The 13080-nt window shown below is 37.9% G+C and overlaps 1 protein-coding gene across 1 annotated transcript in view; it reads right to left on the bottom strand.

Moving 5' to 3' along the window:
• KLHL8 (kelch like family member 8) overlaps positions 1-10870 on the bottom strand; it is a 71146-nt gene extending 60276 nt beyond the window's left edge. The window contains exon 1 of the mRNA XM_037030526.1: positions 10745-10870. The gene's annotated coding sequence lies outside the window, so the exon portion shown is untranslated. The remainder of the gene's footprint in view (positions 1-10744) is intronic.
• Positions 10871-13080: the final 2210 nt, after the last annotated feature.

The raw sequence follows: 13080 nt of genomic DNA, 5'->3' as shown, positions 1-13080 counted from the left end.
TATATAAGAATTAGTCTTTTAGCCCTGGCTAGTGTGGCTCAGTGGATTGAGCATTATCAGCTTGCAAACTGAAGAATTCTTCTAGGAGTTTGGGAACTTCTTTTTATTTTTACAAGGAGAGCACGGAAACCAACATACACATATGTACATATATACTAGTCATGGTTTTATAATCACATTTCAAGAAATTTCAATAAAAAGAGAAATGTCAGTGTGAAGGGGAAACACCATTTTTAGTATTAATTAACCAGCCATCACATGGTATATTGCAGGTTGTGGGAACTCAAAGATGAACATGAAAAGCAACAACCAAGTGCTTTTAAAGCAGTGCTAGTCACAGCAGGTCTGATCCACATATTTTTTATAGGTCTGCAATAAAGTATAAAAATGGATTATTTTATCACTTGTTGGCCTTTTGGCTAAGATTAAGTGTATAAAGCTTAAAAACTCTTTGAGCAAAGTTGTATTTGACAGCCCTGGCTGGTGTAGCTCAGTGGATTGAGCACGGGCCTGTGAACCAGACAATCACGGTTCGATTCCCAGTCAGGGCACATTCCTGGGTTGCAGGCCAGTTCCCTGCAGGGGCCAGTTCCCAGCAGGGGATGCACAAGAAGCAACCATACATTGATATTTCTCTTCCTCTCTCCTTCCCTTCCACTCTAAAGATAAATGAATAAAATGTTTAAAAAAAGTTATATTTGACAGAGTAATTTTATATGTCAAATCTCATAAAAAACTGATGTTTGTATTTTAGTGTCCTTTGCAATTTCATTTTTCTAGTAATTCATTTTTGTTTTCTTTTACCAAAATATTGGTTCACAAACTAGTCTTTCACCACAGATAATTTTAGAAGCACTACTTTATAGGACTCAAGAAATGCAGATATCCACAACAGGTGAGCCTGTGTTATAGTCTGCTATTAAGATACATGCAAAAAGAATGTAAATCACACACCAAACAAGTTAACACCTGCATCAAAATCTGAAGAATGGTATTGGTAACATAAAAGGAAATCCCTCAGATGATGGTATAGTACACTTAAGAAAGGCTGCATCATCCATCCATAATAGACTATTATCATCTAATCTAATCATCATCTAATAGTCTATTATCATCCATAATAGACTATTCCATATGGAAAAACAAATGACTCAGAGTAGAGTTGCAAAAGAGTCAGACCCTGAATGTGAATAAATTTAGGAATATCTTCATCTATCTCCTATGTTTTCTTTTTTTAAAAAGTGTATGCACAAGATTAATCTATTTTTAAACTATAATTTATCTAAAATAATTTCCCTCCAAAAGAGGAATAAGACATGACATAATTCCTACTGTTAAGGAGCTTGAATCATTTGACTGGGACAAAAACAGATGATAACAATAATGTGATAAAGGAAATAGTAGAAAGATATATTGGGTATTATGGGACAACCTAAACTCACATGGGTGATCAAGAAGGCTCCCCATTGAACATGATAGGTCACAAATACTCAAAGTTCCCATTCAACTTCACCTACTATAACCAAATTTCATACATCCTACTTCCTAAATTTCTCTCATATCATTGATCCTGCTTCCTTTCCAGCCACAACACTTTAGTCACTGTCCTCATCTTACAACTATTACAACTATTATTACAGCCTCTTATCAATAGTACACCCTTCTTACTGCTGCCAGTTATTCCTTAATTCAAATCTGACCACACCACCTCAATGCTTAAAACCTTCGTGAATAATGTAATGGTAAGTGGAAAAAAATGAATACAAAACTGTTAAGATCTCTATTTTATAAATATGTACGAGATCTGTCCAGAAAAAGTCCAGCCATTTTTAATATAACAATAACAGTTTGCATGACATGGATGTAACTTAGCAGCCAAGGAAGGTGAACTGGAATGCACATGCGTAAACAATGGCAACTTCACTGTACTAGTCAGTGGGGGTAGTAGAAGCTGTTGAGTGAACATGTGTACTGATGGGCATCACATTCAAATTGACTGAGCAAGAAGAGCAGCCAATCTACATCAAATGTTGCATTATGCTTGAACACTCCTCCATAGAAACTACTCAGATGATTCAGAAGGCCATAGCTATGGGCAACTGGTGTTTGGCAGCTTCATCATGACAATGTGCCTGCTCATATATCATGTCTTGTGCAGAGTTTTTGGCAAAACATCAAATCACCCAGGTAACTCGGCCCCACTACAACCCAGATTTGGAGCCCTGCACCTTCTGGCTTTTCTTAAAATTAAAATCACCTTTGAAAGAGAAGAGATTTCAGACCATCAATGAGATTCAGGAAAATACAATGGGGAGGCTGATGGTGATTCAGAGGGAGAACTGTGTGAGGTCTCAAGGTGCCTACTTTTAAGGGGACTGAGGTGTCATTGTTCTGTGTACAATGTTTCTTATATCTTGTATCTTCTTCAATAAATGTCTCTATTTTTCATATTACATGGCTGGATTACAAGGTCTTCTGGACAGACCTTGTATATGTGACAGGTTTCTAATTGTAAGATAGGTTCCAACTGCAATTGCTGTTTTGTGATCAATTAATAAAATGATTCTAAAAGCCCCTTTATTACAGAGAAATTTAGGAAGGAAAATAAGGAAAGATAAGTTTAAAGTGGGCCACAGAACTGTAAGGCATGGGCCATACAAGTATACATATATTCCCAAAGTTCTTCAAACTGTAAGGAAAGAGAAATGACTAAATGTTTATTGTTATTATAAGTAGCATGTCTATTTTAAGTAGGTTATATGAGTATATTCGTATACAGTCACAAGCTGCATAATATTTCAGTCAACAACCATAGATACAAGAGTATATTATATAACCTAGATGTGTTATAGGCTATACCATCTATGTTTATTTAAGTTACTCTATAATGTTCATACCACAATGAAATCTCCTAAGGATGCATTTTTCAGAGTGTACCCAGGACATTAAGTGGTGCATGACTGTTTATCATAAACATTTTATGATACTTTAAAGTCTTATATAATAGTCGTATAGTATATTTGTTGACTTTAAAAAACATACAAGGTAGCATGGTATAGCAGAAATAACAATTCAGTTAGGGAACAGGAGAACTGAATTTTAATAGTTACATTCTTGGGGAATTATCTAATCTCTCTAAGTATCAGTTTCTTCATTCATAAAAGAACAGAGATGGAAACCCTGGCTGGTGTAGCTCAGTGGACTGAGCACGGGCCTGTGAGCCACAAGATCACGGTTCAATTCCCAATCAGGGCACATGCCTGGGCTACAGGCCAGTTCCCAGCAGGGGACTCATGAGAGGCAATCATACATTGATATTTCTCTCCCTCTCTCCTTCCCTTCCCCTCTAAAGATAAATAAATAAAATCTTTAAAAAAGAAAAAAAAGAACAGAGATGGTCCAGATCAGGGGTCAGCAATCTTTTACTGTAAAGGGGCATAGAGCAAATACTTTAGGTTTTATGAACTATCTAGACTCTGTCACTACAGATGACCCTTGAACAACATCAGGGGTTTTTGAAATATCCTTCTTAAGGGAGAATTTTTTTAAATTGACTTAGATCAAACCCATGTAGTTCAAAGGTCTCCTCCACATCTCCATGGTTGGGAATCTGTATATGAATCTGCCAAAGTAATTAAATGCAGATTTTCAACTTCAGGGAGTTTTATGCCTCTAAATAGATGATGGGTACGCCTCACCCATCAACTGTACCCAATTATGACACTATAGGAGGAAAGCAGCCATAGACATACATAAAGGAATGTGTGTGGCTGTGTTCCAATAAAACTTTATTTTAAAAAACGAGCAGCAAATTTAGTTTTGCCTATGAGACCTTAGTTTTTGGTAATCACTGTTTACTTCCAGGTCTAAACTAGTAGAGTACTTTCATTTTTCTATTTAAAACTACTTAGGCTATTTCCTTGTGTTTTAGAGACATCTGTTGCCATATCTAACACAAGGCACATAAACTAGGGGTTAATAGCAGACTTTAGAGCAGACAGTTTAGGGATTTCCTATTAGCTGAGTACCCTTAGGCAAGTAACTTAAAAATACTGAGTCTCACCCTGTCTGAGTGGCTCAGTTGGTTGGAGTGTCACTCAACCAAAAGGCTGTGGGTTCAGTCCCCTGTCAGGTTGTGGGTTTGACCCCCCGAGCTGGGTCTCATACAGGAGGCAACTGATCAATGTCTCTTCTCTCTCTATTCCTTCCTCTCTCTCCAAAATCACTGAAATATACGTATCTGTATCTTGTTGGGTGAGGATTAAAAAAACAAAGCAAAAAACTGAGTCTTAGCTTTCTTTCAAGGTTGTTTGTTGTAAAGGATAAATGAAATAATATATATAAAGTACTTAGCCCTATATCTAGAACATGGTAAGTGTTCAATAAATGGATATTAATACTTCTATAAATTATAAAATTCTGAGTCATTGATCAAAAATATAATCCTCCACAACTCCACTCCAGGAAGACAAAAAACACAATTAAAAAATGGGCAAAAGACTTGAACAGACACTTCTCCAAGGAGAACATACAAAGGGTCCAGAAACATATGAAAATACACTCAGAGTCACTAGCCATAGAGAGATGCAAATTAAAACCACAATGAGATACCACTTTACACCAGTCAAAATGGCCAACCTAAACAAAGCAACAAACAAGTGTTGGAGAGGATGTGAAGAAAAAGGAACCCTAGTGCACTGTTGGTAGGATTGCAGACTGGTACAACCACTGGGGAAAACAGTATGGAATTTCCTCAGAAAACTAAAAATGGAACTGCCTTTTGACCCAGCAATTCCACTGCTAGGATTATATCCCAAGAGCCCTGAAACACCAATCCATAAGAACCTATGCACCCCAACGTTCATAGCAGCACAATTTATAATAGCCAAGTGCTGGAAGCAACCTAACTGCCTACCAGTAAATGAGTGGATCAAAAAACTATGGTACATTTACACAATGGAATACTATGCAGCAGAGAGAAAGAAGGAGCTACTACCCTTTGCAACAGCGTGGATGGAACTGGAAAGCATTATGCTAAGTGAAATAAGCCAGGTGGTGAGGGACAAATACCATATGATCTCACCTTTAACTGAAACATAATCAACAAAAGAAAAAAGCAAGCAAAATACAACCAGAGATGTAGAAATTAAGAACAATTTGACAGTAACCAGAGGGGAGGTGGGAAGGAATAATGAGGGGAAGGGTTTGCAGGAACTACTATGAGGGACACATGGACAAAACTGGGGGGGAGGATGGAAGTAAGGAGGAGAGGTGGTTTTGGCTGGGGTCGGGGGGAGTGTTTGGGGGAAAATGCAGACAACTGTAATTGAACAACAATAAAATAATTATTAAAAAATACAATCCTCCAATCAACATTTTTCCCAGCAAAGAAATAAAATATGCTTTATAATAATCTACATTTTCACTACAGCAAAAGATAAGGACTTGCTATATTATTTTAGATCTTCCCATCCTTTTATTTTTAAATGAAAGGAGTCAGCATTAGTTGAATGCTTAGTATCAACTTACTAGCTGTATGACCTTGGTTAAGTTACATAACCTTTCATTAACCTCAGTTTCTTCATTTATAAAAATTTAGAAAAGAACAATACTAACCTCATAGGACTGTTATAAGAATTAAGTGAATTAATAAGTTGTCTGGCACACAAACTATGTAAGTAATTGCTATTATTTCAGTTAGATACTTCACATTTATTGGTTTCAATCCTCAGGACAACCCAAAGAGGTATTATTTCTATATTTACATAAAGGAATATGGATAATGAGGCTCAGAGAAGTTAAGAAACCTATCCAGGGCTACACAAATATTGAGTGCCAATGCCCAGGACTCAACATAGGCTTGCCTGACTACAAAGCCAAAACTCAACACTAGGCCAAAGATGGCATTAACCATATCTCTGTATAGGGAGTGTAACTATATATTTGTATGGCATGCATACATTATTTATGAGAACTAAAATACAGGTAATAATAATATTCTGCCCATACAAAAAACGTTTTGTGTATTTTAAAAAATAAGCAATCTTACATATTAAAATAACTAAAAATGCAGCGTACTAACTTATCTTTCATACATAAAGTACCATGAAAATGCTGGCATTCTTCTCTAATTAATATTTGAGATCTACATAGACCTCAGACAATTTTTATAAAAAACAAATCTAGAGAGGCAAAGACAGTTACTTTATTTTATAAACCCCCAAATATTGTTTTATATCCTTGAACTTTGAAAAGCTTTTAAATTTCAAATGGAAAAAAATTGACCAATATCAAAGGGAAAAGGACAAAAAAGATCTGAGGAAAAATACAAAAAGACATTATTCTGGTGGATAGATTCATTCATAAGTTTGTAAAACATCACTTGATCCACCTCATACTCTTCAGAACTTGGGACTGCTACTGGCCCAGAAGCAGAAGTTTGCTTCATGTTATAAAACCTTATAGCCCAGCAACCTATCATTTACAAGGAAAACAGAGAGGTTGATATAACTTACTTGAAACTCTTATTAGAAGAATGAACTCAAACTTAGAACTATAACCTACTTCTGAAATTCCCCAAATGCAAATAAGATTAATTTTAAATGTTATAAATTCAAATTATAAATTATAATCTAATTTACATAAGATGACTGTAAATTCCATACTTTCCTAACCAGCAATACTGAAAGTAAAATGATCAATTAGGAGTTAATAATACTTTCCACTCCATGCTATGTAGGGAGAAATATTATACAACACATATAACTATGTAAATATGACCTAGTTTAAAGGTAAAATACTTAATTTTTTTAGCATTTGGTGTTTTGTTGATAAAAGAAAAAATGTCCAATTTTTAGAATAAACAAACCAAATTTAGCATTTCAGAATAATAGTCTAACATGTTGGATTGTGTTAGGGTGCCATTCTTTGCCATGTGTTCTCTTGCACATCAAGCCTAGAGAGGGGAAGAGTGGACAGTGTCTGCCTAATGACAATAGATGAATCACTGGTATAATCTCCAGGTCTAAGAAGTAATCCTCTTATTCATATCAAAGTATTATGTCACAAATATCAACCTCTACTTCTAACAGAAAACAGGCACTCATGGTACTTCAGAAGTTACCTGTTCAATTTCTTTTCTCAAAAAAACTAATGTTAAAAATAATTTACAAAATATTTAGTAAAAAAAAAGAAAAGAAAAGAAAAGAAAAAACTGCCTAGATAACTGAAGCTAATGGTTTTCAGAAACTTTGGCAGGGAGGGAGATGGCCATAAACACCTTTTGAACATATTGAAAACTGTGGTCTTCTCCCCAGAAAACTGCTGTGCAGATATATACAGAGTTTACACTCTTGGAAGGCCATTTATGGGGACCCCCATAGGTCAGGTTAAGAACCAGTGAGATGACATTGTAATTCTACCCATTAATGTTTTGTCATTCAATGTGGTGATGCTACCAAAAAATGCTTTTATGATTCATCACGTTGTAAAAGAAAGTGGGTCATTTTTAAACTTATTAATCACTCCATGGGTTCTAGATATCAAGTCTATTGGTTGAAGTTTGCTTCCTAAGTATTTTAAAGCATTAATAGAACTTGCACAGAAAATAGTGAAGTACAACTCCACTCTCTCCTACATTGTTCTTACCCATTCATTTCTACAAACAGAACTATTACATCCTTTCACCCACAACTTGGAAAACATGTGATACTGTGTGCTGAGAATGGGTGTGGCCTATGCCAAAGCCCTAACCATGCAGACAATGGCAGAAATATCTTCCAAAGTGGTTACTGGGCAAATGGGACCCTAGGCCACCAGAAGAGAAAAACTGTAGCTCATGGGTTCTCAGTCACATTTTATTGTAGCTATTTCTTTATCAGTAAAGAAAAATTAATATAACTAAAACATCCAAGTTCTTCTTGCTTCATTGGTTAACATAAAACATGTTTTTTCAGAAAAGTGAAGAAATGGTCAAGCTAATGCATTTTAGGACTGAAAATTTAGTATTTTGTTTTTCCGTGAAGCACTTCTACTCCCTAATCTCTCTATTCCTTACTACACAAAAACAAATAATTATTGAAAATTATATAAGAAACCAAAGTTAAAACATTCAATTTCTTAAAACATAACAGCTATTTGAAATTAACTTTTAGGATGTTTGAAATATCCTAAATCTTTAAATCTTCTAAAAATGATACTACCCATTTCAGTTCTCTACAAGTCTCAAATGTTCTTGACTTTTTTTTTTTAAAGGAGTCATTTATCTAAACCCATAGAATGCACAGACGCCAAGAGTGAACCCAAAGTCCAGAGTAATGTAAACTCTGGATTTTGTGTGGTAACAATGTATCAATGTAGGTTTATCAGCTGTCACAAGTTTACCATTCCAATGCGGGGATTTTGATAGGTGGGGAGACTGTGCATATGCAGGACAGGGCAGAGGGCATAATGGAGGCAGAAAGTATATGAATCATCTCTGTACCATCAAATCAATTTTACTATGAACCTAAATAGACTTGTATTATACTGTTTCAAAAAGGGTTGGGGGTGTTATCTACCTTTCTTTCTTCTTAATAATGGGTAAATACTACTTGTTTGTTTGTTTTTACTTATATTCATTGACTGTGAATTAAGTTTCCTGCCAGAATACAGAACATGAAATTATTACAGAATATATCATAAAAGAATGTAATCATAATCTTATCGAATGCTAAAAGAATTAATAGCTTTAAATGTTAACAGGAATTAAATGTTAGTAGCTTTAATAGTTAAGGCACAGTATAAAGATTTTTAAAAAAGAAAAAAATACATTTGGACCAAAGTACAACAGACAATGAGCCAACAGAAATCAGATCTTGCTGATGAAATTTCTTTTTATACCTATATTAATACTATTTGGTATCTTAAAGGCAATTTATAAAGTGGCTAAAAGCTTGAAGTGGGTCATTGGGTGACTGCTTAGAGGTGGCAGTAGCAAGAGGAAATGCAATAAGCAATGAAAAAAGCCACTGCCAGGCAAAGATCCTCTGCTCACCCAAGTCTACCCTTCTGGCAGGGTCAATCAAGACTGGAGGGAGATTCAGGAAGAGGATTTCCTCATAAAGTGAGAATGAAGAACACCAAGAACTGAATTATCATCTTACACAGGAGAAAAGCAATGCAAAAAAAAAAAAAAAAGTAAAGGTGCAACTAGCAGATAAAATACTTTCAACCCAAGTTCTTTCAAAAACCTTTTTCTAAAGAATCCTTCCAAAGTGGTAACATTAGTGAAGGGACCAAAGTGTTTCCTTCCTGAGGCTGCCTTTTTGGGATCTTGATTTTTAAGCTGTTTATTAATAAACAAGATTCAGTGAGAACCGATGAACTTCCCCCTTTCCTGCCCAAGACATTCAGACAAGGAAATCTGCTTCAACAAGGATATCTTAGGAAGTTAACTTAACCTAATTTGAATTATGTAAAGTAAACAAGAAGGCTTCAGGCTAGATTCCTCCTCGGCGCACGGTTTCTGTGTTGCCCAGCAAGGGTTTTCCTGCCACCTGTGTTCGGTTCTTAAACTACCTGTAAATCGCCAATTATCCCCCCTTCCCATTTTTTCCCCTTTGTCCAAATCTCTTAACTCCCCGGTGTTGCCTGTCTCTGAAATGTTCATGTTTATGTGAATTCTTTATGCACATATATTAAAAACTGTTAATTTGATGACCAGCCCAGCCAGAAGGACTTAGAAGGTGGTAGAAAGTCAACATTATTTTAGCTCGCACATTAGCATAGGGTAGAAGGGCCAAATGTGGTTATGCTATTAAAACGGACTAAAAGGAATAATGAGAAAAGGTCAGTTTTCTATGAAATTCCATCTGATGAAACACTGCCAAGTGGGAAAATATATAAAAAGCTTTTCAAACCCAGGCACCTGGGAGTGTGCAAATCCATTAAAGGGCGAGCCCCAAGCTAGAACACCCCAAAAAACGTAGACAAGTCACCCTCCCTGAAGAAACCAGCAAGGTAACTAAGCCCAGGACTGAGTGGAAGGAGCGGGCTGGTATCGCAGCAGAACAACACCGCTGAGCAGCTGCGTGTCTTGAAAAAGGCTGCAGTCTCTGGTGTCACACCAGGAGGCACTCTTCCACACCGTCTCCACCACAGGTGTCCGTCTCGGGAGGTACACCTGTTGCAGGCAGAGCCCCTGGTACTCGCAGTTATGACTCACCCCCGCCCCCACCCAGCCCAGTACACTCCAGCCCGGGACAGGCAACACGCCCCCGAGCCAGTCCCGCAGTGGCAGCGACTCCCCCGAACAGCGGGGCCTGGAGACGGCCCGCTGCCCCGCCCCCACAGCCGTTGTTCTGGGGGCGTCTAGCGCCCTCCCCGAACCCGACCCGACGCCAGCCGCACAGCTCATTCCATGGAGCTGGGAAGCACCTGCTGGCCCTCTCTTCCCCGAAAGACCCACAGGAGCCAGGAGCCAGGAGCCACGGGAGCGCATCACGAGGCTGCGGGTGACTGACGGAGCCTGAGGCTGCGTTTCTCCTGGGGGAATGAGACCCGTTCCTCCCGCCAAATGGAGCAACGGAAACCATACAGCATTTTAAGGGGCCCAAACCCTCAGTTCTGTTTACTGCTCTCAGGGCTGGAATTCCCAGGCGCCCGAGGCACAACCCGGGACTGCCTCAAGATTTGCAGCTGGGGTGAAAGAGGGCTCCGTGGGAGCGCAGGGGCGGAGAGTGAAGGGCAATGAGTGTCCAGTTACCTCGGTCCTCGGCTACTTTGTCGGCTCCGCTCCTTCCGGCCTCGCCAGGACTGCAGCCGAGCCACCAGGTGCCCTCGGCCGCCAGGACTAGCGCCGCCCGAGCCCTCCTATGCCTGGAACCCCTGTCCACGGAGAGCGGTGCCTCAGGGGCGGCTGAGGGGCGGAGCGAGGAGCACGCCGACAGCGCACAGCACTCTGGGAAGTGTGGTTTGCAGCTCCCTCCCTCCCGGGTAGGGCCGCCCGCATCCTGGCCGCCCCCACTCCCCCGGTGGGCACGGAGTGTGACAGCGACCGAGCAGTGTCGTCCTGCCGCGCTGTGGCAGGCCGGGGCCTAGCCGTGGACCAAAAAACACATTTTTGGATAGGACACTGCGTAAATACATCTGCAATTACCAGTTTCCTCATTTCAGTGGCAATACAAAATTTATTTTTGCATCCACCAAGTTTCCTCCTGTGCGTGGTGTTCTTAAGGTTTATAACTAAAAAAAAAAAAAAAAAAAAAAGGAAAAATGGCTGACGCTTTTATTCCTGTCATTTTCTCCATATGCTCTACAAAGCATATGTGTTTGTAAGTACATACCCACAGGTCATAAAACTAAGAAAGCAGTTTATTAAGTACTTGCTGCTAAAATCCATTGCGAGTAAAGATGACATTGAAGCCTGACTGGTGTAGCTCAGTGGATTGCATGTGGGCCTGTGAACCAGAGGATCCCGGCAGGATTCTGAGTCAGGGCACATGCCTGGGTTGTAGGCCAGTTCTCTGCAAGGGACCTAGGAGAGTCAACCATACATTGATATTTCTCTCTCTCCTTCCCCTCTAAAGATAAACAAGTAAAATCTGAAAAAAAGAAAAACAGTTAAAAATGACGTTGAAGTAAACCAACTTTTCAATAGTCAGCAGAGTGTAGAGGGGTAAAGATAGAGCGAAGAAACATTTTTAAAAGAACCGCATTCCCCTAAATATAGCAACCTCAAGCTTCTACAACCCTGGGAATCTATTTCACAATAAATTCAACTGTAGATACATTCGTGAATACTAACATATAGGTTTGTATTATGCTAGAAAAGAATTTATATTGTTATATTAGCATCTTACATAAAAATCCCAAAATGACTTTTTGAATTTGAAATTTCATTTCTAGAATCTAGAAGAGAAAAATCACTTCTTTTTTTTACCTAGCTGAAATAGAAATAAATAATTATTAATATTTCAAAATATTTCTCTTCAGAGCATATTTGGCAAATGTAATGCAAATGCCCTTAGAAAAATTGAACAAGATCAGTTTTAAGGTGTGCACACAAAGCAAAAGGAAAGTAAAATTTGTCTGGAAGCATCATGTAATACAATGTATATTTAACAAGATCATGTTCTAATGGAATTTTTTAGTAATCTGTACTTTTTTTAGTCTATTATGCAATGTTTCCTAAAAACAATGTTTATAGAACAGATCTTTTTTCCTGCTAATTCACATATGCAAACAATAGAATACTTGTAGTTACTAATGACATCAAAGAAATATTGATAATGTTTCCATATTGTTATTATTTATTTATTCACAAATATTTATTGAACACCTACTATATGCCAGACCCTCAACTAGGAACTGGGAAATACACAGTGAGCAAACTGAACCCCCTGCCCTGATAGAGACTTAAGGTCTAGTAGAGGAGACAAAGAACTAAACAGCTCATGAGCAATAATAAGCTATGCATGGGGGGGGGGCAGGGAAGGGAGAACATATAACCATTGGAGAACATACACCAATGTAGAGCTATTTGTTGGGAGAGGGGTGTGGGGCAAAAATTCTGAACATTAAATGAGATTCTAAAAGGAAATGACAGACTGAAGGGAAAAGTCCTTTCCTTAAAAATATATCCACAACAATGCTCTCAAATAATTATTTTTAAATATATATTTTATAAAACAAGCTATATCTTGATGTGGTTTTAGACATTTTGCCCAAAAATATGGCATATTTTTAGATATTTTGCCCCCAAATTGGCATATTGAATGTCTTTAGCTGAAGGAATCTGTTGACAGAAAGAGGAATATGACTCTCCCTTCCACACACCCATTCTTCTTTCTTTCCCTGAAAGGGTCATAAAACTCCTACGTAAAAGTTACTCTCCCTGTTCCAGTAGGAAAGAAGATATTTTTATCACCAGAGAGGGAATTTAGGGAGAAGATTGTATAAATAAACCTTGTTAAACTAATCCTTGTCTTCCTAGATATTGGGTTGCCAAAAAGCCCACTTAGTTTTTTCAGTAAAATAAAAGACACATTTTTTTCATTTTCACAAATAACTTTATTGATTTGGATATTTTGAGTATGTCAG

This window comes from Sturnira hondurensis, unplaced genomic scaffold (assembly GCF_014824575.4).
Source record: "Sturnira hondurensis isolate 20B ecotype Veracruz unplaced genomic scaffold, ASM1482457v3 Scaffold0001721, whole genome shotgun sequence".
Taxonomy (NCBI): Eukaryota; Metazoa; Chordata; class Mammalia; order Chiroptera; family Phyllostomidae; genus Sturnira; species Sturnira hondurensis.
Note: the sequence above shows the minus strand (reverse complement) of the source record. Positions and strands in the feature narration are given on the sequence as shown.